At 39.7% G+C, this 25,492-nt stretch overlaps 1 long non-coding RNA gene across 1 annotated transcript; it reads left to right on the plus strand.

The window, feature by feature from the left end:
- Positions 1 to 11,108: 11,108 nt before the first annotated feature.
- LOC119151762 lies at positions 11,109 to 24,454 on the plus strand. Its single transcript, XR_005105539.1, has 6 exons — positions 11,109 to 12,967; positions 14,137 to 14,261; positions 16,233 to 16,335; positions 17,083 to 17,195; positions 18,859 to 22,838; positions 24,041 to 24,454. It is a non-coding gene; the product is annotated as an uncharacterized LOC119151762 (long non-coding RNA).
- Positions 24,455 to 25,492: the final 1,038 nt, after the last annotated feature.

The following is a 25,492-nucleotide window of genomic DNA, read 5'->3' on the forward strand; positions in this document are numbered from 1 at the left end:
CTTAATATTAGTCCCTAAATTAACAGAGTGAAAACTGCATAGTCAAACTTGCTTTAAATGCTGCACAGAGTTTTTCCAAAGGCCTGCAATTATTGCCGAAACTCTGATTTTGCAGACACTTTCAAACTATCTAAAAATCCCTATTCTTATAAATCAAACTTTAAATCATGCTTTCTCTCTCCTACCCAGTACAAATACAAAGCTCTTACTGCAGAGTACAGAAACAGAACATTTGAATCTGAAGAAAACCACAGCTATGCTATAATAAAGTACTCTGCTTATAAACATTTATCTACAAAAAAGCATCTGCAATTTCAGACCACACTGAAGAATTCACCTCAAACTAGAAATTAGCCATATCCGGTGGAGTCAAATGAAAGTATTATTCATCGTCAAGGTACTCATTCATATAGTTGCAATCTACAATTTATCATTATCCAAAGGCACAGTCCATATAAATCCAGCATTACAGTAATAGTACAGAAAATAGTTTGCACCTAAGTATAGGGAGCATGCTGCATAATTAAGAAAGAGCACACGAACAGGCGCTGACATTAAGTTATTAAGCCCCATCTCTATTTAAACACTGTCAAACATGACTACAGATATAAGCTACAAAGCGAGCAGCACTAGTTCAGCACAGGACCATCGAGCAAGCACTCCCCTGCAATACACACACATCCACACAATGCAAAATGATACAGTTAGTGTCACTGCATATCAGCTCGATTCACTTGATTTAGAAACAACAACAACAACAAAAAATCATGCAGCTCTGACACTGCTCCCAGACTGGAGGTTGTCTCTCTCCGAGCAAAAGCTGCAAGGCTTCAGCTCCTGATTAACCCAGGGAACAGGCGCCTGCTGCAATATCCAAGTCACTTACTGCATTGCTTTTCAGCGTAGCGAAAGTGGCTGCTCTTCCCGGGCACACATGGCTTGCTCAGCCGGAGGGGTTCTCTATTCAGCGCAATCCAGCCTCAAAGTCTCTGCATGTGCAAGGTAATTGCCTGTGCTCTGTACTGGGGTTTTCTGGCTGCAGTGACTGCTCACCCTATCCATTGCCTCTGGTGTATGCTAAGTAAGCAATCCCCTGGGTCTTCATAACGAAAGGATGAAGAGTCACAGCTTTTAAGAGCAGATAAGGTGTTCTGCCGAAAGCCTCTGTGCTTCCATGGCATTTTAAAGGCAAAGGGGCTGGGGATGCCTTCATCTTGCCTTATGGCTCTTTATAGTGCAAGTTGTTGTATTCTGTAACTTGCAGCCAAACGCTATTTTTTATACTTCAGAGAGGTGTTGAGTTTTCATTACAAATTCAAGCCAATATATTTTTAAATGTTGAGGAGCAAACACTTTCAATTGAACTTAATCTTGTATTTTTCAGAAGTACAAGTGAAAGGGAGGGGTTCCCTAGCTCTGAAACAGACTGTGCCAGCCCTGCTTACATAAAGGGTACAGTCAAAAAGTAGCAGCCTAAAACTTCACGGATTAACATCCCAGATTGAACACGCTCCAAGCACTGCTCTAGTCTTGAAGGAGGGATTGTCACCCGTGTCCATTGTCTGTGGAGTGTCTGTCACTGTATGGTGGGGGGACTGGTCCTACCGCAGGCTGGCGGGGTAGAAATAACAAGCAGTAATAATAAAGAGGCAGCAAGAGAAAGAGCCACAGTAAATGATTTCTCATTAGGGATCCTAAGTTTTTCATTACGATGACATGTTTGACTCTGTGCCTTTGGGAAGCCGTTGGGTAATTGCACTTGCTTTCCCTGTAACCAGCTCGAGTGAGGTGCTGTGAAGCCGGACTGTTGCCCACTCCAACCCTGACCTTCAAAGGGACTCTTGGGAGAAAAGGTCCATTCTGGCACTGTGCTTCCCTGTCACCCAGGCCTCCAGTGACCTGCTAGTGTTAATTGTGCCCAACTGTATGTGGCAAATTTGTGAAAAGAAATATATGGCAGTCCTGGAGACAAAAATGTGATGCTTCCTCCGCATAGGTGCCCCAGTAGATACACAGCAATCAATGACTAGGATTTCTTAAGACTAGGCTTAAGGCTTGTGTTAGGCGTTGATTCACTCATCCCTCTAAGTGTCTTGGGCAGGGGAGATTTTCTCTGCCACTGGTGGGGGCACTGAGACCTCACGAGAATAGCAGCAGCTTCATGTTAGTGAGAGGAGGCTTTAACTTTAACTCCCTTACTAATGGCTTTGAGCATCCTCAGAGGCTGAGTATCACTTTGGGTAGTGTGGGGAAATCCCAGCCACTAAAACAGCGTGGCTAATAAATTCTGTGGGAATATTAATTGGATCCTTTGGAAAAAGGGCAGTCAAGGACAGGCGTCTAGACAGAGCATGCCACATTCTTCCTTTGGAAAGTGTTTTATCAGCTGGACTTCAGCTTTTTCTGGAATTTCTGTATCAATGCAGCTTTCTACGATACGCCTCAGCATCATTGGTACTGTATTATTGTTATCAGTGCTGTAATTTCTGCCTGTGAAAATGCCAAAGATACTCAGTCTTCCTGGCTGACAGATGTTGCTGAAAAGGTGCTGGTTTGCACTTTCACAAAAATAACATCTTGGAGGAGAAGGGAAACAAGCACACAATATATCAGTGTCAGCGTCATCTGGTTTCTGTGAAATGAGAAGACACTCGTGTAGTAGAAAAAGTGACCTTTTTTTTTCCTCTCTTGTGCTCACAGCTGTTTAGCACCTCAAGATAACAAATTTGTTGAGTCATAGAAATAAAGAACCATCAAAGGTGCCTTGAATTTTTATTTTGTTGTATATAGTAATTAAGTATCAGGTGCATGTGTCTTAAACTTTAAAATGCAGAAAAGCCACAGTCCCTGTCCTAAGGAGTATCCAGTGAAGATCAGACCAAATGACGAACACATGTAACAAGCAGGATTGCCAGGTGATGGCCTCATTGCAAGAAAACTTGGCTGCACTTGGGAGCTGCAGCATTGGTAGCAGAAACAATTAACTCACACTGAAGGATCTCAGCTTTTATAGGACCCTGTAGAAAGGTACTCAAATTCTTGTCTTTATTCCTCTCTCACCCTTTTGGAGTATATTGATCCTTCCAATAAGTCCATTTACTTTCCTTGGTTGGGGGATAAGCTATAATGGATTTCTCCGAAGTATGATTTGGACAAAAATAATTGAGTCAGCACAGTAATTAGGTGTGGACCTTTTTAACATTCCAACAGACACCAGCCCTGGCCACAGGCAGATAAGTAGTTATTCTGACAAGCATAATAATCTCATGTTCTGTAGCTGTGGTGAGGGCAGAGGGAAGGATTATAGATTTCAATGGATCATTTTCCTCTAGTTTTCTGGGCTCCTTGCCTCAACTCAATAACACAGCAAAACTCTGCTATGCTAACACATCACTTCACTTTACTTTCTGCTAGTAACAGTATTTTAAACCATGAAAACAAAAAAACCCCCACAAACCCAAGCAACTGATTTACTGGGGAGAAGCACAAAGGACAACAGCACTCCCTCAAAGCCTTTAGGAGACATTTTAAATATAAAAGCACACTTGTGTCCCCACTCAAAAGAACAAAACCAAAAACCCTAAACCCAAAACTGTCTATGTGATCATTTAAATGAAAAACTAATATGATGTAAAATAGTTATCATATCTACGGAACAGACCAATAAATACCCTGGAAGTATGGGGTTCACAGTTTGTTGTTGTGTAGGGAGGTACCAGCGACTAAGAAGCAGTGTTGCACAGGATGATTTAACTGAAGAGCTTTGCCAAGATAGCTGGAGAGTATATTATATTTGCAAACTGCAATAAAAAAGAATTGAATTTTAACCTTCCTGCTAGGGAAACAGAAAGGGCTTATAATTGACTCTGGACCTGTAATATTGAAGAGAGCCATATAGTGCAGAGTGCTTGTCCATGAGAAAAGTTAAGTAGTTCACAAATGAATTTATGTTTATTGTAAATTTATTTATTCCTTTGTCATAAATGTATAAAGATTTACATAGTAGCAATACAGTTGTGTCAAGAACAGACTCCATAAGCCTAAAAGAATTTGGGAGCAGCCTGGATATGCTTTTATTGAATAACTCGGTGTTATAGGACAGGTTTATCGTGGCTGCATTTAACAGCCCCAGCAACAGCCTGGGATAACTTGTGGTAGCTGTTGTACAGCAAGGTGAAGAACGTGGCCTGCACGTTGGGCAGCTGAGCTAGAGGCCAATGTCTGCAGGAAGATCACCTTCTCACTCCCGTTTCAGGTGGGGAAAAGAAAAATGGGGAGGAAGAGACTGAGCAAAGGCTGCTCAAGTCACTTGGAGTCTTCAGAGAGCACAGCTTCAGGTTACAAAAAGACAAGGATATTTGCTGCCTCGTTCCAAAGAGTTAGCAAAAGATCATCCCTTTTCCTTAGTTATTCAAATAACTTATGTAATTCAAATTTGAAATATGAAATTTTTCTTGCTTCATGTTTCAGCTGGCTTTGTGGTCAGCTGCTCACTGCAAGCCATAGAAATCAAGCACTGGAAAAAGGACTTCCTTACTGCACATCATCTTGTGACAGTAATTAGAGGAAGATCTGCCTGATATTGTGTCCTAGAATAAAAGTTATTATAAAAATGAGCCATGTGCACATCAAGGGTTAGGACAATATTACTTTGTTTCATGTGTGAGATCAGATTTGCATTCACACTGAACGAAGCTTATCACAGTTAAACATGGTTAATGTGTGAGATGGACACCCATTCATAATTACAGAGCTGATAATCTGTATGCTGTTATTACAGAACAATTTAACATAATTGAATGACCAACACCTTAATTTTCAAAATAAACATATAACTGAAAAATAAACAGGAAGGCATTTTTTAGGAATCTGCTTTAAATACACATCTTCACTTATTTCAGGTGAATTTTCCTGAATATGCCTACGTAGGCAGACCCTGTAAAAGTGAATGCACAGGAGTCATGCCTGTCCCCTCCAGGAAGACACTTCCAAATCTTTCTTAAATTGATTTAATCTTATGCCATTTGAGGTACTACAGTTTATGAAGATGAGGATGAAAAGGAACTGGGTATTTAGTCAGTAAAGCACCTCACTTGAATTAGAGAAATGCTTTCTAATTTCATGGGGCAATTAACTCTGGGGATCAATATATTAATTAGCTTTTATTTTTCTCTTAAATTAGCAGATTTCATACTCTTCTATAGCCTGTTTCAGCTTATCTCCTTTTGTTTAGTCTTAGTGCCATTGCTCTTATTGACTTGCTACAAATAAAAGGGGTTAGTTAATGCACAACTTTTAATCCAATATGTTTTTCCAGTTAAAGCCATAAGTTCAACTTCGCTTTCCTTACCCTTCCTGTATGATTGTTCTCTCTCAGGTCAAGAATGAGGTAAAACCCTCATGTCGCATGGGAAAATCCAGGTATGTCCCTAGTAAAACTGAAAGTGGGATGATGGGACTGGAACTTGGTCTAACAGAATATTCAAGATCACTTTAGAAAAATTGTATTCCCTGTGCCCAAAATTGCATTAGGCTCTTCATAGGTATGGAAAAGGCAGGCTCAGCCCTAAAAATCCTTCAGTTTGGCAAAGACATGTGCCATGAGAGTATGTGGGAAGCTACGGTTTTGTATTTCAGCAAGAGGAAAAGAGCAGCAGAGTGTTACTGAGGAAAGCTGATGATGTGCACTGAAAGGTATGCAGACAGCCCTGATTGTCCATGAGATCAGAAAATGTCTTTTCCCCAAACACATTTTGCATTTGGATCTCGCCACTGGATTTTTTGGGGGAACTGACTGACCCTAAACTCAGAAGGCTTATGTGTTCATTTTGGAGGTGGTTTTGACTTGACCATAATAACCATAGGCTGAAGGATAGTTGAAGTGGTGCAGTTTAGATTTTTCCAACATGGGGATGAGAATTTGAGGTGGCTGTGGCAAGAGGCAGGAGCTACTGAGAGTCCTGAACAGCACCTGAGGAGAGTGCGGTGACATTTCAGAGGAGAGTGATGCAGCTGCCTCTTGGATATGCTGAAGGAAAAAGGAAAGTGGGAAAGTGAGACTTGAGGTTGTGAACAAACCAGAGCCCCAGCTATCACACACTGTGCCAGGACAGAGGCTGGGAACTCACAGCTCTCATACAGGTCATGGGACAAAGCTAGGACAAGTGACCAGTCTCTTACTGGTCTTCTGTGACAGTTATTTATTGCACAGCAGTGAGAGATAATGAAGTTCCTTCCCCATGTGAACAGAGTTAATCCTACCTATCAAACTTCTTTTGGTATTAAAAATTCAGAGGAATAAAACAAATTATTTTTATGTAGCCAGTTCCTGAAAGCCCCCAAGAGTATAAAAATTGAATGAGCTCTTCTGAGAAATGTTTTCTTCTCTTTCTTCCTTGTCTTTGGGAAAATGTATGATCTGATGATCTGTGCATCTTTATTCTCATTCTCTTCAGAGCTGAAGTCAAACACTCAAAAGACTGGGTCAAAAGAAGTGCAATAGCAGAGAAAGCAATCCGGCTGCAAATGCAGGATTTAGTAAAACGGGTCTTTTACGCAGCCAGCCTCTACAAAGAGAAAGGCAAGTGCAGTGCCGATGCTGTCCCATTAATGCTCTTCTGACTTAATCTAGAGCAGCTGAAATGAGAGAGGAATTCGGGTTCCATAATTCTTTCCGAGGCTGTGTGACACAGGTAATGGTGGGCAAGCAGTGCTTTAAAGAACCTGCTAGCGAATGTTAGCAAGTAACACCTGTGAGTTATCTTTGTAGCCCAGTGTTTCTCCAGGAGGGAATTGAATTGCTTTACAGTTTTTGTATGCTGGGGCTGGGAGCGCTGAGCAAAGAGCTAATGAACCCTCCTGAAAGCAGATTTGTTCCTTTGCAGAAACTGATGTACTCAGTCTCTCAGTGGGACCAAGTCAAAATGGCTGTGGTTCCTACTCTGGGATGCTGGTGACCTGGGACTGACTTGAAGTAAGAGAGATGGGAAAAACTCTTCTGTTCATTTCAGATGGCCTCTGAGGGCAGAGCCAGACTATTAGAACTTGTTTCAACACATGAATTTTAGCTTATTAGCTAATGTCTGGATACATCAAGTGGTTAATAGTTGGGTGTGAATCTGCTTTTAATGCGTTGTATTAAGCAACAACTAAAAACTTGTGAATTAAGATGTCTAGGAAACAAAACTAAATCAAGAAATAATTATTTTAAGTTAGACCTTCTTAAGAGATGGAAACCATCTCAAAACAAAAATAGGTTATTACAGGACAGATCATAAGACCTGTGGCTAATTGGGTCATACATTGTACCAGGTTTCCCTCAAATATTTACCACTGTATGCGACACGTATCCCTTGGAACAGTATGCAGGTAAAAAATGCATCAGATGTGGGATGTGTAAGTCATAGATGAGGAATAACAGCTATGAACGATGTCATTCATCTGCGCATAATTTTCAGATTATGTTGCTGTTACTCAGTATCACAAGACATTTATGACTGGGAGAACCAAAATGAAAATATGGACTTGGAACAAAAAATGGTTCAGCATGCCAAGTGGAAGGCTGTTTTGGTTTTTTTTTTCTAGAGAGCTAATCATGCCTTCCTGCCATGGATGCTTTGGGGTTTCTGTGCAAGAAGCAGGCATCTTGCTGTAGTTAAGAGAACAACAGGAAAACCTTAAAAAACCCCATAGACCTTCCAGTATGCCCCATTGCCAAAGGAAATATATATAGGCATGTTGGGCTGAAAAATGGTCTGAAGGCATTTCTGAAAAAAACCCTAAAAGTCAGACTGTTTTTCTCTTTAGCTTAGCGTGAAGCAAGGGAGAAAAAAGTATCCGATGGCACGTGAATTAAGAAAAGGTTAAAAACACCTGAGAGAAGTTATGATTCTCTTTTCTTCAAAGATAACCTCATATTGCTTAAGCAGAGGTGAAAATACAAAATTAGTCATATAAATTGATGTCTATTGGAAAAATCCTTCTGTCTCCCTTCAAACTTATCTTCAAAAAAGAACTGTGTTCAGTGGGAAAATGTCATGGCTTTTACACCTGGTCTTTAGCACTAGAGAGAAGAAAGTCCCACCTGCACTGTTTCCTCCTGAGGTTTCGATTTGTGCTTAGAAGCAACCACTGTATAAATGATAACCAGCCCCTAAGTCCCCAGATTTCCTTTGCTGATGTAAAAGTACCTAGGATCCAAACGGAGAAATCATAGACTCCAAACTCACTGGTGGTTTTGCAATCCACGCCAGTGGAGCTGATGCTCATTTGGAAGTGCCGTTAAGCTAGGAGCTGGCCTTTAGTTAGTGAGCCGACAGGTGATGGGCTTTGCGTGGGACATGTCTCGGTTTTGCTGTCATAGTCCTTTTTCTTCTGTAGAGCATTTTTTGGCTATATGAAAGGCAGCACTGAACGTGCTCCCAGTTTTTTTCATTAGATTAAATAATTTTCCAGGCTTATCCTCTGTGATTTCCAAGGGGTGCTGTAAAACAGCGTGCCAAGCCCAATTTAGACAAGAACTATTATCTCTGAGGTTTTCTGGCTGATGTGTTTGGTAAGACGGTACTTAAATTACACCTGTGGGCTTATTATCTAGCTACACCACAAACCTCACTATGGTCCTGAGATGAAGATGCACAAATAGGATTTTTATTTTGCTCTTGTACCTATTATATATTAGTCTGTTCTATGTCAGTGGTTGATTTGGCACAAATGATCGGCTCTGACCAGAGCTTATATGTAGAGAGAAGAGCAAATATACCCCTATATCTTGATTTACCCACTACATGTAGCTCCTTATAAAACATTACAGCCTTAAAGATTAACAGGCAATGGAGGAAAAGTCTGCATTCAGATAATGAGGAGTTTTCTGAGAGAGATACAGCTGGTGCATTAGGATTTCATTCATTGCACTGTCATAGTAAAGGATGCAAGAAAAGTTTCAGTTATAGTTCCAATAAAATCAGCTCAGCTTGGTGACAAAATAAATCAACCTCAGGCCTCAGGCATATGACGAACAACAATTCCGGTTGAGACTTCCATTTCTTTATGATGAAACTGTCAAACACTATTAAAAAATCATGAACACAATTTTTTTTGTAAACAAAGAACACTTCATTATAATATCTGCCATCTGATCTTCTATGTCCAGTGTGTATTAGCAATGAAAATTAAATGCCTTTCCTTGAAAAATACAATATAAAAGAAAAGTAACAGAATATAATTTTTTTGCATACATAGAAGGACCTGGTTATATCATGTGCACATTTATTTCAGTGCAAGCATCTTTTTTAATCAGAATCTTCATTTCTCAGCTGTTTAAGAAAAAAGCTCTACTCCAGTAAAGTTAGAGCTCAATGACAGCAGTTCATTACAGCAAACAAAAAGCTCAGTTCCCTAGAGAAGAATAACATTAGGAATGATGAGTTGTTTGTTGTTTTATGATCAAGTGACTGTGAATGGTCCAGTACTGAACTAATTTATTTTTTGCTCATATTAGGATTATCTGTCCTTTACTAAAATAGTTTTTAAATCTCTGCCACAAATTGAAATTCCCTCTAGACCTCGGCCTTGTTATTGTAAAATAATGTTTTTTAGGGCTCTGAGCTTTCAATTTTTTTAGTGACCTGCACATTGAAAATATGAGCAAGGTTTGCTAGATATTTTAGTATAATGAAGATGAGAAAAAATCTGATTCCTATCACTGATGAGTGTGAGCTTGTTTGCAGCAGAGTAACCATCCCAATGTGACTGCTGGAAATCTTCATGGGAATTCCCTTGCAGGCTTTCTCATTCACTATGCAGCTAAGAAGGGAATCAGAGCTTGTTCTAACCTTTTCTGAGAAGCCTTACACATTGACAACAACAACTTTTACTTCTTTCTGCTATTCACACCACACTGATGGATTTTTTTTAATCACATGCCAGGGAAAAGAGAATTAATTCCTTTCAACGAGTGCCATTGTCTAGGAGAATCTGAAGACATAGTACAGACTTTTCCTCAAGGGCATCCCAAAATCTGTTTCCATATCTTACCCCAAAAGTGGCTCAATAGAAAGCCTTCGAGGGCTGGAAAGGACTTCTCCCTGCCACAGCATCAGTACACATTTATGGACCTGAAGCTGTTTCAGATATCCACATAGCAAGTTCATCAAATTCACAAGGCCTTCAGCTGTACCAGTGCCATGGTTTTGAGGGTTCAGCTGATGGACTTCACTGGAGGCAGGAGGTGAGCCAGCCCTGGCAGCCGGCTAAGCGGAGAGCCATGCTTCATTCCTTCTACCATAGCTCCTGCCAGCCACACTGCACCGCTGCACTCACGCGTTCACACTGTCTCTCACACTCACTCTTCAGTGGATTAACATTTACATTCTTCTTGGAAAGAATGTGTTCTCCAGAAGCTCGTGACTGTGATGTGTGGCTGTTTATAAATACCAGTGTGCTGAATACTTCTCCCACATTGCAAAGGAACATTTCCTAAATCTGCAATGAGATACTACATTTTATATAGCAGTTAGAAGCTTTGTCTGGGCGGATTTTGCAGTGGCACCAGCAGTTTCTTACAAAGTACCATAAACCTCCTGCTGTTGGAATTCCACCTGGATGCTGAATTAGAAGAAAACTCTTCAGCCTTGCACTAAGTGTGAAGAGAGCACCAGGTGTTAGGAGGAGACGTTAACTCCAGATGGATCCAGGCTGCTTTAGGAGGGCTTTCTCTCACTGTTTCTCTTATAGCATGTCACCTTGTTAGCAGTGACTGGGGACATGGGCATATTCAATATTTCAAAAGACACAAAAGGTTTTAATACAGTGTTATGTGGACCTGAACAGGATAGAGTTACTGATAGCAGTTGTTGCAGCACTATCTCCTCTTTTGCTCCCACTGCAGCTTTTTTTTTTTTTAGCATCATGTCAGAGGCGTTCACCATATAACTTAGCTGTTTGTACATGTCAGCTCTTACATCTGACATGCATATTAATTTAAGCTACATTTCCCCAGAAAACTGGAAATGGATTTGCGAGTTATTTTTCCTCTTCCGGGTATTTATGCTTGTCTTCTTACGTTTTAAGTGTATCTCATTTTAATTGTAAGTAGCAGAAGTGGGGAGTTAGGCAAAGAAGTAGGATGCACTGTTTTCTGTTTTGAGTGCATCGCTCAACCCACATATAGTATATTTTAAGAAGTCCTGAAAAATATTTTCCATTTTATGCTAGAAGTTTTCTCTTGTATTCAGTTCCTCCCACTTTTAAAAATAAATTCAAAAAAGTAAGAAACCTCAGGCTACATTGGAAAAATATTCTTGGTCTAAAATGGTTTATACGAAGAAGTGGTATGAAAATACTGTAATTTGGAGGGGAGGAGGAAATAAAGAAACAGAAGTGTTGGAAAACTAGAAAATGTTGAACAAAGGGAAAAATTTAGCAAGTAAATTTACAAAGTATGAAAGCTCTGGTTGCTAGGATTTTCTTGAAGGAAGATACCTACTTATGCAATACCTCAGGTGATGACTTGCCTACCCCCTCACCCCTCTACTCATGTGAATAGCAGAGAGCTGAGAAAACCTACAAAGCAAATTCAACAGTCAGAGACCCTGCGGCACAGAAGCCTTTTCCACCAATGATCTAACCTATAAATCTGCGAATTGTTAGTATAACATTCTAGATAACTGATCTTAACTACTGTGGTTTGGAGAACCAGGGGAATTAAGTATACTGCTTTCATGAAGAGTTTATATGCTTCAGCCTGTGCATGTGAAGATTATTTATAGAGTTAAGTCCCGAAAGCTGTTTAGTCTGGGAGAAGATGGAAACCAATGGGCAACAAAACAGTGATCGAGACATGATACCTGGGGTGAACAACTTCAAGGGAGTTAAAATAACAATAACTCAATAACCAGTTGGGAAAATGCTATTTTCCAGGCCCCAGGCAGTTACACAGCTGGTTTGCCAAGTCTGAGAGCCCAGAGATCAAAAAGAATATGAATCTTAAAAGGACTTCGTTGGAACAAGAAAGGAAGGAATGGGTTGTGAGCAGCTGCCTGGGGATGAGAAGAGTCTGAAAAAGGAAGGGAATGCAGCTGAGCCCAAAGATGGAGACAACTGAACAGACTGGGAAAATGTGGGCTGAACCTCACTCCCGCACAGTGCTTATTTCAGCAGCAGGTGGAAGTAAATCCTAGTGCACCTGGGCATATGTGAACTAGAAATATCTGATGACCATACGGATTTGGTACTTATCTGATGCCCAGGCTTTTGATGGGGTTTGGCTGTCAGTGGGCAAGGAAGAGGTCAAACTCTAAAACTGGATTTTGGATCTGAAATTCCCTCATAGTTTGTAATGCATCCTCTTCTTTTTTGGTGCTAATATTTCCTGAATTTGCCAGACTGTTCTTTCTTATGCAGTGGAGAAATTTCTTGTCACCTTTACTTATAAGGATCTGTAAAGTGCCATTAATATTGTTCATGAAGTAATATTCATCGAGCTAGTGCGTGCTGGCTACGCTGCTGTAATTGCTGGTGCTTTTGTCCACTGTTGGCAGGTGGAAAAAGAAAAGTCTTCAAGGTCTGCTTAAACTCTAAGTAAAAGAATATATTGCATTGAAATTGTCTGCAAAGTAAGTCCTTTAGGTTAAACTGCTCTAAAAAATACACTGTGTTTGAACATGATTGTGACATATTTCTTTCTCCTTCTATTTTTCTTCTTTTCCCTTCCTTATTTTATCTTTACCTTTCCCTTTTTCCTCTTTTCCCTTCCTTTTTTCCTCTTTTTCCTTCTTTCTTTAATGACGATACTAAGCCTACAGGCCAAGACAAGCCATAGTCAGCACTTTGGTAAATTAATTGTGATACTCCACATGCAGAACTACTTTGCAGTCAACATTGCATCTGCAAACTCAACTCCCAGCAACTACTTTCAAAAGCTACAAGGTTTTCTACTGAAAACGGAACCTCACTGAGACAACAGCATGTAAGTACAAGCATTGTCTGTGTGGGATGAGCATTTATGTTTGGAATGACTTTTATCTTTGAAGCCCTGAAAACCTTAATAAATATTTTGGAAGCTGATTCCCTGGCTGGGGTTTGTTTGGGATTTTTTGGAATCCTATTGTGCCTGCCTCCCACCCCATCCCATAGATTTGTCTTGTCTATCTGCTATGGCTTGTCAGTCAAGCTGCAGTCCCCATGGGGCAAGGTTTGTCATTATCTTAACGTCTCAATGAGTTGGCCACTACATCCTACAAAAACATTTGCTACAAAATAATAACAACAGCTCATCCAAGTGGAATTCATTTAAGTATTGAATTACTGCTTTTGAATTTGGAATTTCTTGTTCAAATCTTCAGGAAAATACTAAGTTTTCTGAGACAAAATCCCTCTGCAGTATAAAAGCCATAGCCCACAGCAGAACAGAGATCATCCATTAGTGACTCCCATGTTGGAGTATGTGCAGTTGGAACACAAAGCCCTAAATATGCTTCTAAGCTGTGGCGAATGATCACCGTTTTGGACTGAATCCTTGGTGGATATTGGAATAAATATTACATTTTTATGGGTGCTTAACATTCTCCCAGTGGACCTTAACAATAACTCAGTTTGCTGCGCAGTTGCCAACAGACCCTGATGGTATAGTTGAGTCCATTCCCTCTCTCCTCAACAAAATGAGTGTGTGCCAGTTGTGTTATAGGCACACATCTGCCCCAGTCCGTGTCAGTGTAGGCTCAGATGTCCAAGTCCACCCACGGATTAATGTTAGCACAGAGTATTGAGCAATGCAACAGCTCATTTTTTTCCCATCCCCATAGAGAACTAGCTTAATGTTTCCACTGAAGATAAAACTATGCTAGCTCATGCAGCAGAGGATTATAAAGTCTATCAGAAATACTGTGCCACAGTTTTCAGAGTGACATATTATCCTGGTTCATCTGCCTTTTTAAAAATTAACATCCACCTAAGCAACTCTCTGCATCTTGGCTAAGGGCCAACCATGTTCTCAGCCCAAGGCAGGGAAAAGGAAGGCTCAGGACTGCTCCCAAGAAACTGCCACCACAAAGGAGGCATTGACAGCCTTGTGAAATCCACGGGAAGGCCAGGTCTTAAACTGTCACAGATTTACAGCTCCGATTTGTTACTCAACAGCATCCTCGCTGGAAGAAACACGTGGACTTGGAAAAAGTGAGTCTTGAGGGGTGATTGAAAAAAAAGATGAGATTAATGGTTCTGGCTCTGCACAGTACTGACGGCCTACTCTGACACACTGCCAGGTATGTTCAGTGGGTGGGTAGGACTGCAGAGTCAGTTGTGAGCATGGTTATTTTAATAATCAAATGCCCTGAACCAGCCATAACCCTCAGTGACTTTTCCCCATGAAGACATCTGGGCCTAGCAAGAAAATAAAAATATGCTGCATTCAGAGATGTTTGTGTAGGGGCTACAAACATGGGAACAATGTCTTCTGCAACACCAGGGGATATCAGTTCAAGGGTGTGAGAACTGGGAGCAGCACATTGGTTTCAGGAAAGTTCACTATGTTCCATCAATAGAGATTTTCTGGATTTCTGATGCATTTTTGCTTCGGCTCCATCTACAGATCTTGGCCTTTTCCCATGAATTCTCTTGCTTTTTTTGTACTCTTATTCAGCATAACAGGACCAAGCATTGTGTTTTGTTTTCAAATGTAAGGAATTATTTGATCTCACCACTAACAAAGCCTTCTTCCCTGGGAAAAAATTATTACAAATAAATAATGAAGCATTTTTAACAATCAAAAGCACTCAGATCTCTGATGTAATTTGGAATCTTTCCGTTAACACTGATGTCATTTATAGCTGGATAAAGGACAGCAAGATATACATTTTTTACAATCTGTGCCTTGCTGAAAAGTGACACAGAACATGGGAGAGAGAGATAAGGGCTAAACAAATATCTGAATGGATACGTTAATGGTGATAGGCTCAAATAGGTAGGATGGATTATCAAGAACTTCATTACAGCTTGCTGGAGGTATTTAAGACTCTCAGTCCACATCTAAGTTTCATTTTCTATTTGACAACAGGAACAATATATTGACTATTATCAGGAGACAGTACATGAGTAGAATCAGGAGGGCCTACTTTTATGTTTCTTTCACAGTACCTCACTGAACATAGCAGCTTGATATGCATGAAACAAAGGTTTCTTCATTTTGATCCATAGTGTAACTGCTGGATAGAGGGAAGGATGTTCTAGCCCCAATAGAATTCTAAAATATATTTTTACACAGCTGTCTAACACTCCTAACGCTCACTGTATATCAAGGTTAAAATGTATTTGCTCTGTCTTCTGACACCCATTCTCAAAACCAGTACTCCACAGAAAGAAATTACTTTCATCCACTTATACCATTCTGACAATATGGCTCCCTGTTTTTTCCCCATATTGTTCCAATGTGTTCCATAGGATAGAAACATGGTGTATCTGTCCCTGCATTTTCTTCTTTCAGCATGCTTTCCAACAGTAATCTTGTGTCATAAGTAAGTAAATAAAACCAACAACATACATTATTACCTCTTGCTGTTCTGTGTCTGCTATCCAACATGACTTCATAACCCACTGAGTTTATTAGGGGATTTTGAAAAGGCATTTCTGGAAATGCTGGTCAGATGTTATTCCACTGGATTGAAAGAAATACTTTTTGACTTTCTGCTGGTTTGTGTCAAAGCCAAATTAATGTCTGGGTAGATATTATTTCTTATTTTTGCCAGATAAGACAGTGATAAAACAAAATCACTGTCTCTGCATTCCTCATATTTAAAGGATCACTGGTTTAGCAAGCTCTTACTAACACACTGTTGTTTGTCTCTAAGAAGCATATCTGAGATGACATAACCAATGCGAGAATTTAGCTTTGTGGATCCTAAAGTCTTTTTCATTACAAATATCAATTAGTGATGAGTCAGAAATCTTTGCACTGGGACTGTATTTACCCTTGCATCTTAGATCTTTTATTTACTTTGTATTCACCCTTTGCGCAGGGGGTGTATTTGCCTCAACATCTCAGATTTTTTATTTCCATTCAAATGATAGTTTCCCTTGTATGAATTGGTTTTGAGCTTTTCTGTAGATCCAAAGTTAAACTTCTTATTTATCTAGATATTACTAAATACTGCCTTCTCCTCAGGGAAACTGGATTAATGGACTGAAAAATTATTATTGCTAATAAACTAATCTGTATCTTGTTTCTGACCTTACATCAGCCTTTTACTCATCAATGGAACAGACTCAGAAAAAATGTTAATTACATTGTCCTAAGCACTGCACCTACTTTAACAGACATGTTATTCCTTCATTAACTTAGAGGTAAGATGGGCAACTCTCTTCATTTCTCTCTGCAGCTTCTGTTTCTGTGATTTGGACCCTTTGGGAAAGTAATGGTTACTTGTATGAATCGTAATTTCAAGCCCAAATGCCTTCTTAGCTTAGCAATGTCCTTGATGGAAATGAAGAACACAAAGTGTAAGTCTTGACAGACAGAACATCTCAATGCCGCACAGCCACCAGCCAAATACACTCTGTGTGTTAACAGTGTGGTAATAGAGATGCAAAATTACTGAAGCAAATAAGCAAGAGCTCTTAATAGTTAAGTAACATTATGCTTTTTAAAATGTTTTGGTCAGTTTTGGTACTTTTTTCTGTGGCTCATACAGCACAAGTCCTGTACGCTGGGTTGCTCTCTTGGTGATTTAAATTATATTCAGTACCTCAGTCTCATTTTACTGTTCATTAATACTTATTCCTTACAATGAGAAGGTCTTGCATCTGCATACTTTAAACCACTCACACTAATGAGCACTTGCTCATTATGCCAGAACTGCAGAATTTCATTTAATACTAACATGAAGTAGAGAAGATACTTTAAGAAATGTGATGTGAAATTCCATTTTTCAATAAAAGCAAGCTTGAATGGCAGGGGATTTTACATGGTGCATTGGTCCCATACCTTGCCTGTTGCCTCCTTTTGACTTCGAGCTTTGCAAGTAATTGAGTACTGTGTGGACAGTAAGAAATTGATGTAGTATTATTTGTGGGATGATCTGGTTTCCTCAGAACTTCTGGAGGCCCAAAGGAACTGATCCTGCAGGCCTACTCGTTCACAGGAGTGAAGGGCTTGGAGTCTAGCATTTCTGGCTATTAAGTCTGCATCCCGCTGCTCTCCATAGGTGAGTGTCCACTTTGGGAGAGCCATGCCCCAACCTGTAATGCTACAGCTTGGCATTTTGTTCCTTACATTTTATTTTTAATGAAAACATTTCATGGCATGTGATCCTGCAAGCACTTCTGTTAACCTCCTATAAAACTGGTCTATGAAGTCATCTTAGTCAGTCTCTTAAAATAACAAATCCATTAAATTTTCTGGGACCTGATTCTTCTACTTATGCAGTTAAACCTTGTGTTCAGACTAATATACTTGATTCCGGTGGCTCAGCTGATAGATTAATAAACAGTCCAATCTGCACAGTGAAAGCAGAATCTGGGCATTTGTTTACATCTGTATGACACTTGTGTAATTTAAATAACCACCCGCGACACTTGTGTGAATGTTATTGTTTGTGTAATTACAAACAAAATTGATCTTGCCCATAAACCGGGTGAACTATCTATAAATCCTTGATATTAAGGAGCAGGATTTTGAAATGTAAGTTATATACAGAAGGAATATAACATGCGTAAGAAATTACTCTTGCCAGAAAAAAAGTTGATTCACTGAGTTCTATTCAGTTTTTAATGTATAAAAAACTTGCCTAATCTCAGTTTCTGTAGTTTCTATTAAAATATTAAATAACATTATATCAAATACATCCCCTGTGACATTAAAGGAAATGGAAAGCTTAGCCACACATTAATTGCATTCCAAAATGTGGCATATAGCTTAATAAACCTAATTTAAAGAACCTTGGAACAATGACATTTATGCTTTAATTAGAGCAAATGAAAGCTGTGCTGCGCACTTTTAGACAAACAATTTTTCTTGTGGGACTAGGCCTTTCTGACAAGATGCAAATCTCCCTGCAGTATGCCACGTGTCAGTCTTGTCACAGGCAAAATTGACTTCCTGGAGATGGACACTGGCAAAACAAAATGCAAGAAAAAAAAGCATTACGAGAACCAAGTAGAGAGTACAGGCAGCTTTAAAGCAAGGCTTTCTCAAGAACAGATTGGACTTGCCCAGGAAAATGAAGTCATTTATTTCTCTTTAAGGAGAACACATTAAAAGGACCAGATATGTTCCAAACCCAACAATAACAGTTTAAGATGATAAATGTTATTTTAATGATCCCTATCTATTCTGGTATTCTAATCACAGCACATATGTTTAAAACAGAAAACATCAAAATCTGCAAAGAAACAATTGATATGAGATAAAAACCCTATGCAAAATCAGAGATAGATTAATAGATCTAATTTACTTTAAAGGTATTCACAAACTGTTATAAAAACCAGATTGGTCATAAGACTTAAACTTGTTACCATATGCATCTCACAGATTCTGTGTTATGTTCCTTATGCTGGCAAACTGACTAATGATTTCAAGACTGTTCCACAGACAAGAACATGACAATTTGTCAGTTGTGCATTAAGGCTCTTTGTGCTTTACAGCAGAATGAAACATAAATTTTGCAGAAGAATTTAGATGTACTTTCACAATCTGGTTTGGTAAGAAGGAAATTGTGTAGCAGCTTAATATATATTTAAAACTGAGACTCTTACTGAATGCAGATGAATGATGTAGTATGTGCACTGTGCTTGCATTTACTTTAATTTTACCTTTTTTTTTTTTCTTTAATGCTATAGCCACAACCTCAGTATCTTATTATCTTGCAGGTTTTTATATTGAGAACTTCTGCAGATAATTTGGCTATTGTCTTAGGTATGTCTCATTTTTTTTTCAATTAGACAGAGCTGGGAGGCACTTGGGACCATAGGATAAGCAGAGAAGCCAGGTAGCTTTGTTGAAAATAACAACAATTTAATTGTTTACCCTTAAACCTAATGGCACTAATTAAAAATGTCAATATTGTCAACAGTCCAATAACATCAATGCTAAGCACAGGTATTTGGAAATACAGCCAAAATATTGTTTGAAAAAAGCTGATCATAAAAAAAAATGCAATTTCTTAGGGAATTCTAGCATCTCAAGGACTTTCTTTGTTATCATTTTAAACCCCCTAACTTTTTTGGGGCGGGAGCTGATGTGGCAAAAATGCATTCAAGTCCAGAAAGCTGTGATGACTTCCTTCATTTAATAGGACAGAAGTATTTGATGCTGACTTTTGTAATTTATCCTATTTTGAGTTTTATACTAGAATATTATTAAAATATATTACAAAAGGCTAAGCCAGATACATAAGGATGGTAGATAAAATGATGTTTTTCTTTGGTTTAAAATTTTGATAAGACTGATAAAATTAGGAAGTAAATAATGCCTCCAGATTTTTTCCAAAAATTTTTTAGCAAAAAAAGCATGTTGTGAAGGAACACTTCGTTGAAACTGCAGATTCGGGGAAAAAATCCGTTTCATTCAAGAAATGTCAGCAACCTCTATCTTGGGGCTCATTCAGGCAATTTAATGGATACAAAAGCTAACACTTCCCCCTCCCCTCATAATCAAGAAGGACTAGAGATACTTTTTTTTAAAGGGAAATTAATTTTGGAAAACATTAGAACTGTAGAACTGTGGGATGTGTGTGGCACCAGGCCAAGTACTTGATATAAGCCGTTAACTGGAACTCAAATTCTTACTCCCTTTTGTGGGCATGTATGCCTGAAAAGTGATAAAAACAGGGCAGTTCTCTGCAGGACTGTATGCTACAGAAGTCCCTTAAAACCGTTCCTGCAAATGGTCACACCTCACTAGCAAGAGGTACATGCCTAACTTCTAAATCCTGGTAGAATATAAACTTAAAGAGTTCATTTATCTTACACTTTAGCAACCCCATGCATTAACAGAAAGCCCAGGTGGCTAGAGAACATGTTCCTACGCTCCCCTGCACAAGATGATGCTGATGACCTGTGCAATGGATGTCAGTCGATCTGGGAGCAAAGCTCCAACCCCATGTGATCTGGTGGTGAGGGAAAGCCATGGATTTACCGCATATTATTTCTTCTGCCTGGCAGCAAAGACAGGAATAAATGAGCAGTTACCACTGAGTTCTTCTGTTTTAATCCTGAGACATGCCCCACCGCATCACACTTAAGAATTTGAAAACTTTGAATAACATGATTTAATTGTGGGTACTTAAACTTTGATTTGACTGTGGCAGAGTTTTGATTCTAAAGACACAGTACAGAAACCCAGAAAATTTTTATAGAGTTAATCTGTACTTAAAATTATGGGGTAAATACAGTGTGAGCTCCAGAAAAATTATCGGTATTTAAAAAAAAATATTTTTCTTCCCCATTACCACTACTCTGTTGTAACACAGCCCAGTGGAGTGGGCTTTGCATGCATGGCTGTGTGCTGCCAAGCGATGGTTAGATGATTAGTAATTCAACATGACCTTGAATTCTATCACCTGCAAACTGGTAAGCACACAGCTTATGTCTATTTTGCTATTGCTTTGAGCAGGAGAAGATGGAAGGATTTGCCTTCTTTGTGAACATTTTAGCAGCAGGACTAATCTGATTCCATATGGTATTAATAGAAGTTCTTTTTTTAAAAAAACCAACCCAAACAATTCAAATAATGTCTGAGAAGAGCATTTGATATTAGTCATGATAGTATGAAAATATTGTGTCAATATTTTTTCCATGAAAAATGTTGCAGGAAAAGATGTATTTTGCAGATGCTAGTTTTCAGGACAAATTCCTACTGTTTGGTCACTGGTGCTCCTGGGGTAAGGCAGCAAGAGGTACAACAAATACCCTAAACACATACCGAAGAATGTGTTCATGGGGAATGAGGAGAAGACAATGTTCTTCACTGGGAAAATGCAGAGCACTCAATCCTGTTTTTAAAAAACATCTTTCATTTCAAGATGAGATTCTCAAAGGCCTGGTTTCCCGAGGCCTTTTGAAGATCCTAAACTCAGTGAGGTAAATGAGGGTTGAAAAAGGGGATGCAGAACTTATCCAATCCTCATTTTGGCATCTACCCATGCACCTCTGTGTAACATCCAGCAGCTTTTGGGCAGCCTGATCACAATTAGGAAATCTTACTCTTCTCTATGCAAATCATCTGTTTCAGTCAACAGAAGCAGCAGAGGAAACATTAAGGTAATGCTGAGTATGATTAAAGGCGAATTTAGACAAGGATCAGCTGTGTCCAGCTACATTCCAGGAAGCAGCAGGGGAAGTACTTTCCTGTGATCCCATATTGCTACTTAGGCTCTGGCTACCTGTATTTCACCATAGCTCCCTCCTGAACTTGCTCAGTGCTCTGATCTGTCTCTGTCATGCACAGTCACTGCCACAGATGCTGGCAATGTAATTGTAGCATGGGGGAAAACATGTAGCCCTATCCAGACAGATACAGCTGCATAGCCTTAATATCCTCCCTACTGGGGTTTTGGAATTAGCATAATCTCTGTAGTCCTCTATAGCTCCAATGCACCAAGGGCATTTCTCAAAAATCCTGTTCTCTGATTTTTGCCTTCCATCACCATTCAATACTCTAATTGATAGATTGTAACTTTGAAGTGAAGCACAACGTGCTTAGAATGGGAAATCCCTGACCAAACCTGTAAACACATTATAAAATGATAGCCCAGGCTCTGAAGAATCAGTCACCTATCCACCACTCTTCTTCTGGTCTCTCTATCTTTATTTGTCCTTCTGCTTCACACCAATGGACAGGATAAAACCCATCATGGAAGAGGCAGTATTGAAAAAACAGTGTCCTGCTTACATCTCACTGACAAAGTTTTAAAGGTATTTCCTTTTACATTTTGTTGTAAGCAGCTGCCCTGGAATGCATTCCATGCACACTCAGGGAAAAAGTGTTGCTCTGGAGTGGTAGTAAGTGACTCTTACAGAAGTATGAATTTGTCTGCTAGGCAAACAGGAAAACCCCAAAGTAGCATCATAACCCTCTTCACATTGCATTTTGCAATATGGTGACTGAATCGTTAAACAGCTAACTACTTTTTCTTCTTTTTCTCTTAGACAAAGATGAGTGAGAAAAGGAAGTTGCTTATTTTGCAGCTTCCAAACCCCCAAAATGCATTTGCCTAATATTGTCCAAGAGCCTTATCCTCAACAAAACTTTGTGGATGTGAAACGCTCAGGCATAGTGAATTTAGATGAGATGAACGCAGTAAAATGCATTTCAGTCCCTCGATACCCAGGATATTTTATGACAGATTTCCCTACTATTCTGTCCAGTTCAAAGCACACACCTTAGGCATTGCTATTCCATAGTCTTTCTTATAAGCATTCATCTCAGTGTGCCTTGCGGTGCTATTTGCACTGTACCATTATCTCCTACCCCAGAAGATGCAGCTACAAAACAGGAATATGTGTGCCAACTCCTATCACTCCACTGCTTCAAATTCTGATGCTCAGCCTCCTGTTAGAGGGGATCAATACATGATCCAGCCCAGCTGGATAGAAATTAATTGATGTGACATTTTACAATCAATTCAGAACAGTGGGCTAATGCTAAGAGGGGTTTTAATTATGCAGATGAAACCTCCTACTACATGAATTCCCTTAGCCAGTTTGCTGGAAGCTGCAAGAGTACAGTAGAGGGAAGTATAACTCAGTATTTGCCTTGTCTTTCCTCTCTTTCTCAAGCGTAGCAGAGTTTAGTGGACATTGTCAGAAACGAAACGCTTGTCCAGGTGGATCTTCAGTCTGATTAGTTGGTATGTATTGGCAACTGTTTTTAACCTAAGTACAGTAATACACTTCCATTTTTATATGTTAGCAGATACAGTAAATGAGTTAGATTTTATTTGAGGTGGTCTGGAAGGATGGTTAAGAAAGACAAATTATCTGTGGCTATATATCCAGCTATTAAAATATTCAAGATGGTTGTTCCTTCTTTGTTAATGCAAATGCAAGAACCATAAAGCATATGGTGAGGAATGCTCCATCACTTTTAAAGCACACTTTTGCTAATGTAGAAATGAATTATGCTGCATTCCATAATTCAGGGATTAGACTTTTGAACATAATTAAGCAGGCACTGCCTGGTCTTTGAGACACAGGTACATGTGTTCAGTTTATCTATTTCAGAAATAAAATCAAGTAGGAAGCTACCACAAATATTTTGTGCAAGCTTTCAAATGAAAGGGTCTGCTGAGAATTTGCATAATATCTTACTTGTGAAATGTAAAACCTGTCATAAATCATAATTCAATTTATAAGACAATTAAATGCATGTGTTTCTGTTCTCTTTTATGGTTCTTAGAAATTGTTATCTTGTGTAGCTGGAGAAAGAGGGACTAAAGAAAGCAGAGAAAGTGAACATTAGAATAGAGGGCAAATATCAGACAGCCACTTCCTTCACATATGTGTTTTTTCCAGCTGTCCTGTGCTCAACTGAAATAGCACAGGATGCTTCAGATTCCTCATAATTTCCTATTTTCCTTAGGACACAGATCACCTTCTGTGTTTCATGGGACTTAGAAGGTTGCAATATAACTGTGAGAGATTTTCTGCCATTTTAGTCTTTTTGCAGCTTATGATCCTCAGTAAATCTCTCTGGTGAGATAAAGAAAACTCCGTAAAGAGGATAGAATAAAAATCAAAAACCAAAAATAATCTTCATAAATTCTAATTTCAAATAAGGCAAAAACCTCCACCAAGCTGGCAGAAGTATTTTTCTAACATACTATGTTCTTAAAAATCTACTTTTCAAACTGCATTGCCATAAATGTAAACGTGTCCTGGTCCTACCGTTAGTTTTAATGTATGTCAGAACACATCAATCTTTTGTGAATTACAGACAGATCAGTTCTAGAAATATTGTAAAACTAGAAATCATGAACCAAGAAATGAAATACTTTTGTCAAGATATGTGGATGTTAACGTTACTTGAATCTACATTTTATTGCATTCACAGACTGTAACAGAGCAGATGGGGCAGCAGGAATCTGGGAAACTGGCAGTTTGGTCCCACCCTGAGAAGTGAATGAAAAAAGACCCTTTTTCCATGCAAAAGACCAGCTCTGGTTTTATTGTTCATTTTTATTAAACTGAGTAATTTTTTATTCCAGCTAGTATTGTAAGACTAGTGAGCTGGGGGGATGCCATGCGGTGGCAGAATAGTTAAAGAAAGCCTTCACCTTGCTGGAGCTAATCGCGATGGGTATATTTTTTCTCCAGAATTTAGCTCAGGCCCTTATTTCTGAAGGTGGCAAATGATATTCAGGACTATCTACTGACTTGGAACTGTTTGTGTGTCTCCAACCCAACAGGTCTCACTCACTTCACTCTTTAAATCATAATATCCCAATTAAAATATAGCAGAAACACATCCCTTCAATTGAATCAGGTTTTATTTTATTTCAAAGTGGGAAACGTGGCAGTTTGGGAAAAAAGGCTTGGCCCACATAGTTCTGAACCCTGTGTCACTTTGCTGATTCAGACCCCAGTGCCATTTCTGGGATCTAGCTCTGTGTTCATGTCTTGGGTTTTGGTAGGTAGACCAGCATGGTTTATAGCTTTTTGTCTGTCGCTTCACAGAATGGTTTCAGGTCCGTATTGGGGGCTGCGCTGTTCAACATCTTTGTTGGCACATGGACAGTGGGATCAAGTGCATCCTCAGCAAATCTGCCAATGACACCAAGCTGAGTGCTGCAGCTGACACGCCGGAGGGCAGGGATGCCATCCAGAGGGTCCTTGACAGCCTTGAGAGGTGAGCCCATGCAAACCTTATGAAGTTCAACAAGGCCAAGTGCAAGGTCCTGCACCTGGGCTGGGGCAACCTCGAGTATCAATACAGGCTGGGCTGAGAATGGATTGAAAGCAGCCCTGAGGAGAAGGCTTTGGGAGTGCTGGTGGACAAGAAGCTCGACACGGCCTGGCAATGTGTGATGCAGCCCAGGATACTGTTGGGTTTCTGGGCTGCAGGCACACGTTGTCAGGCCATGTTGAGCCTGGTCACAAGAGTGACCAGCAGGTTGAAGGAGGTGATTCTCCTCCTCTACTCTGCTCTTGTGACACCCCACCTGCAGTGCTGCACTCAGCGCTGGGGTCCCCAACGTAAGGACATGGACCTGTTGGAGTGGGTCCAGAGGAGGGCCACAAAGATGATCAGAGGGCTGGAGCACCTCTCTCATGAAGACAGGCTGAGAGAGCTGGGGTTCTTCAGCCTGGAGAAGAGAAGGCTCCAGGGAGACCTTATAGCAGCCTCTCAGTACTTATGGGGGGCTTATAAGAAAGATGGGGAGAGACTTTTTAGTAGGGCCTGTAGTGACAGGACATCGGGAAATGCTTTTAAACTGAAAGAGGGCAGATTTAGATGTTAGGAATAAATTCTTCACAGTGAGGGTGGCAAGGCACTGGCACAGGT

This window comes from Falco rusticolus, chromosome 7 (genome assembly GCF_015220075.1).
Source record: "Falco rusticolus isolate bFalRus1 chromosome 7, bFalRus1.pri, whole genome shotgun sequence".
Classification (NCBI taxonomy): domain Eukaryota; kingdom Metazoa; phylum Chordata; class Aves; order Falconiformes; family Falconidae; genus Falco; species Falco rusticolus.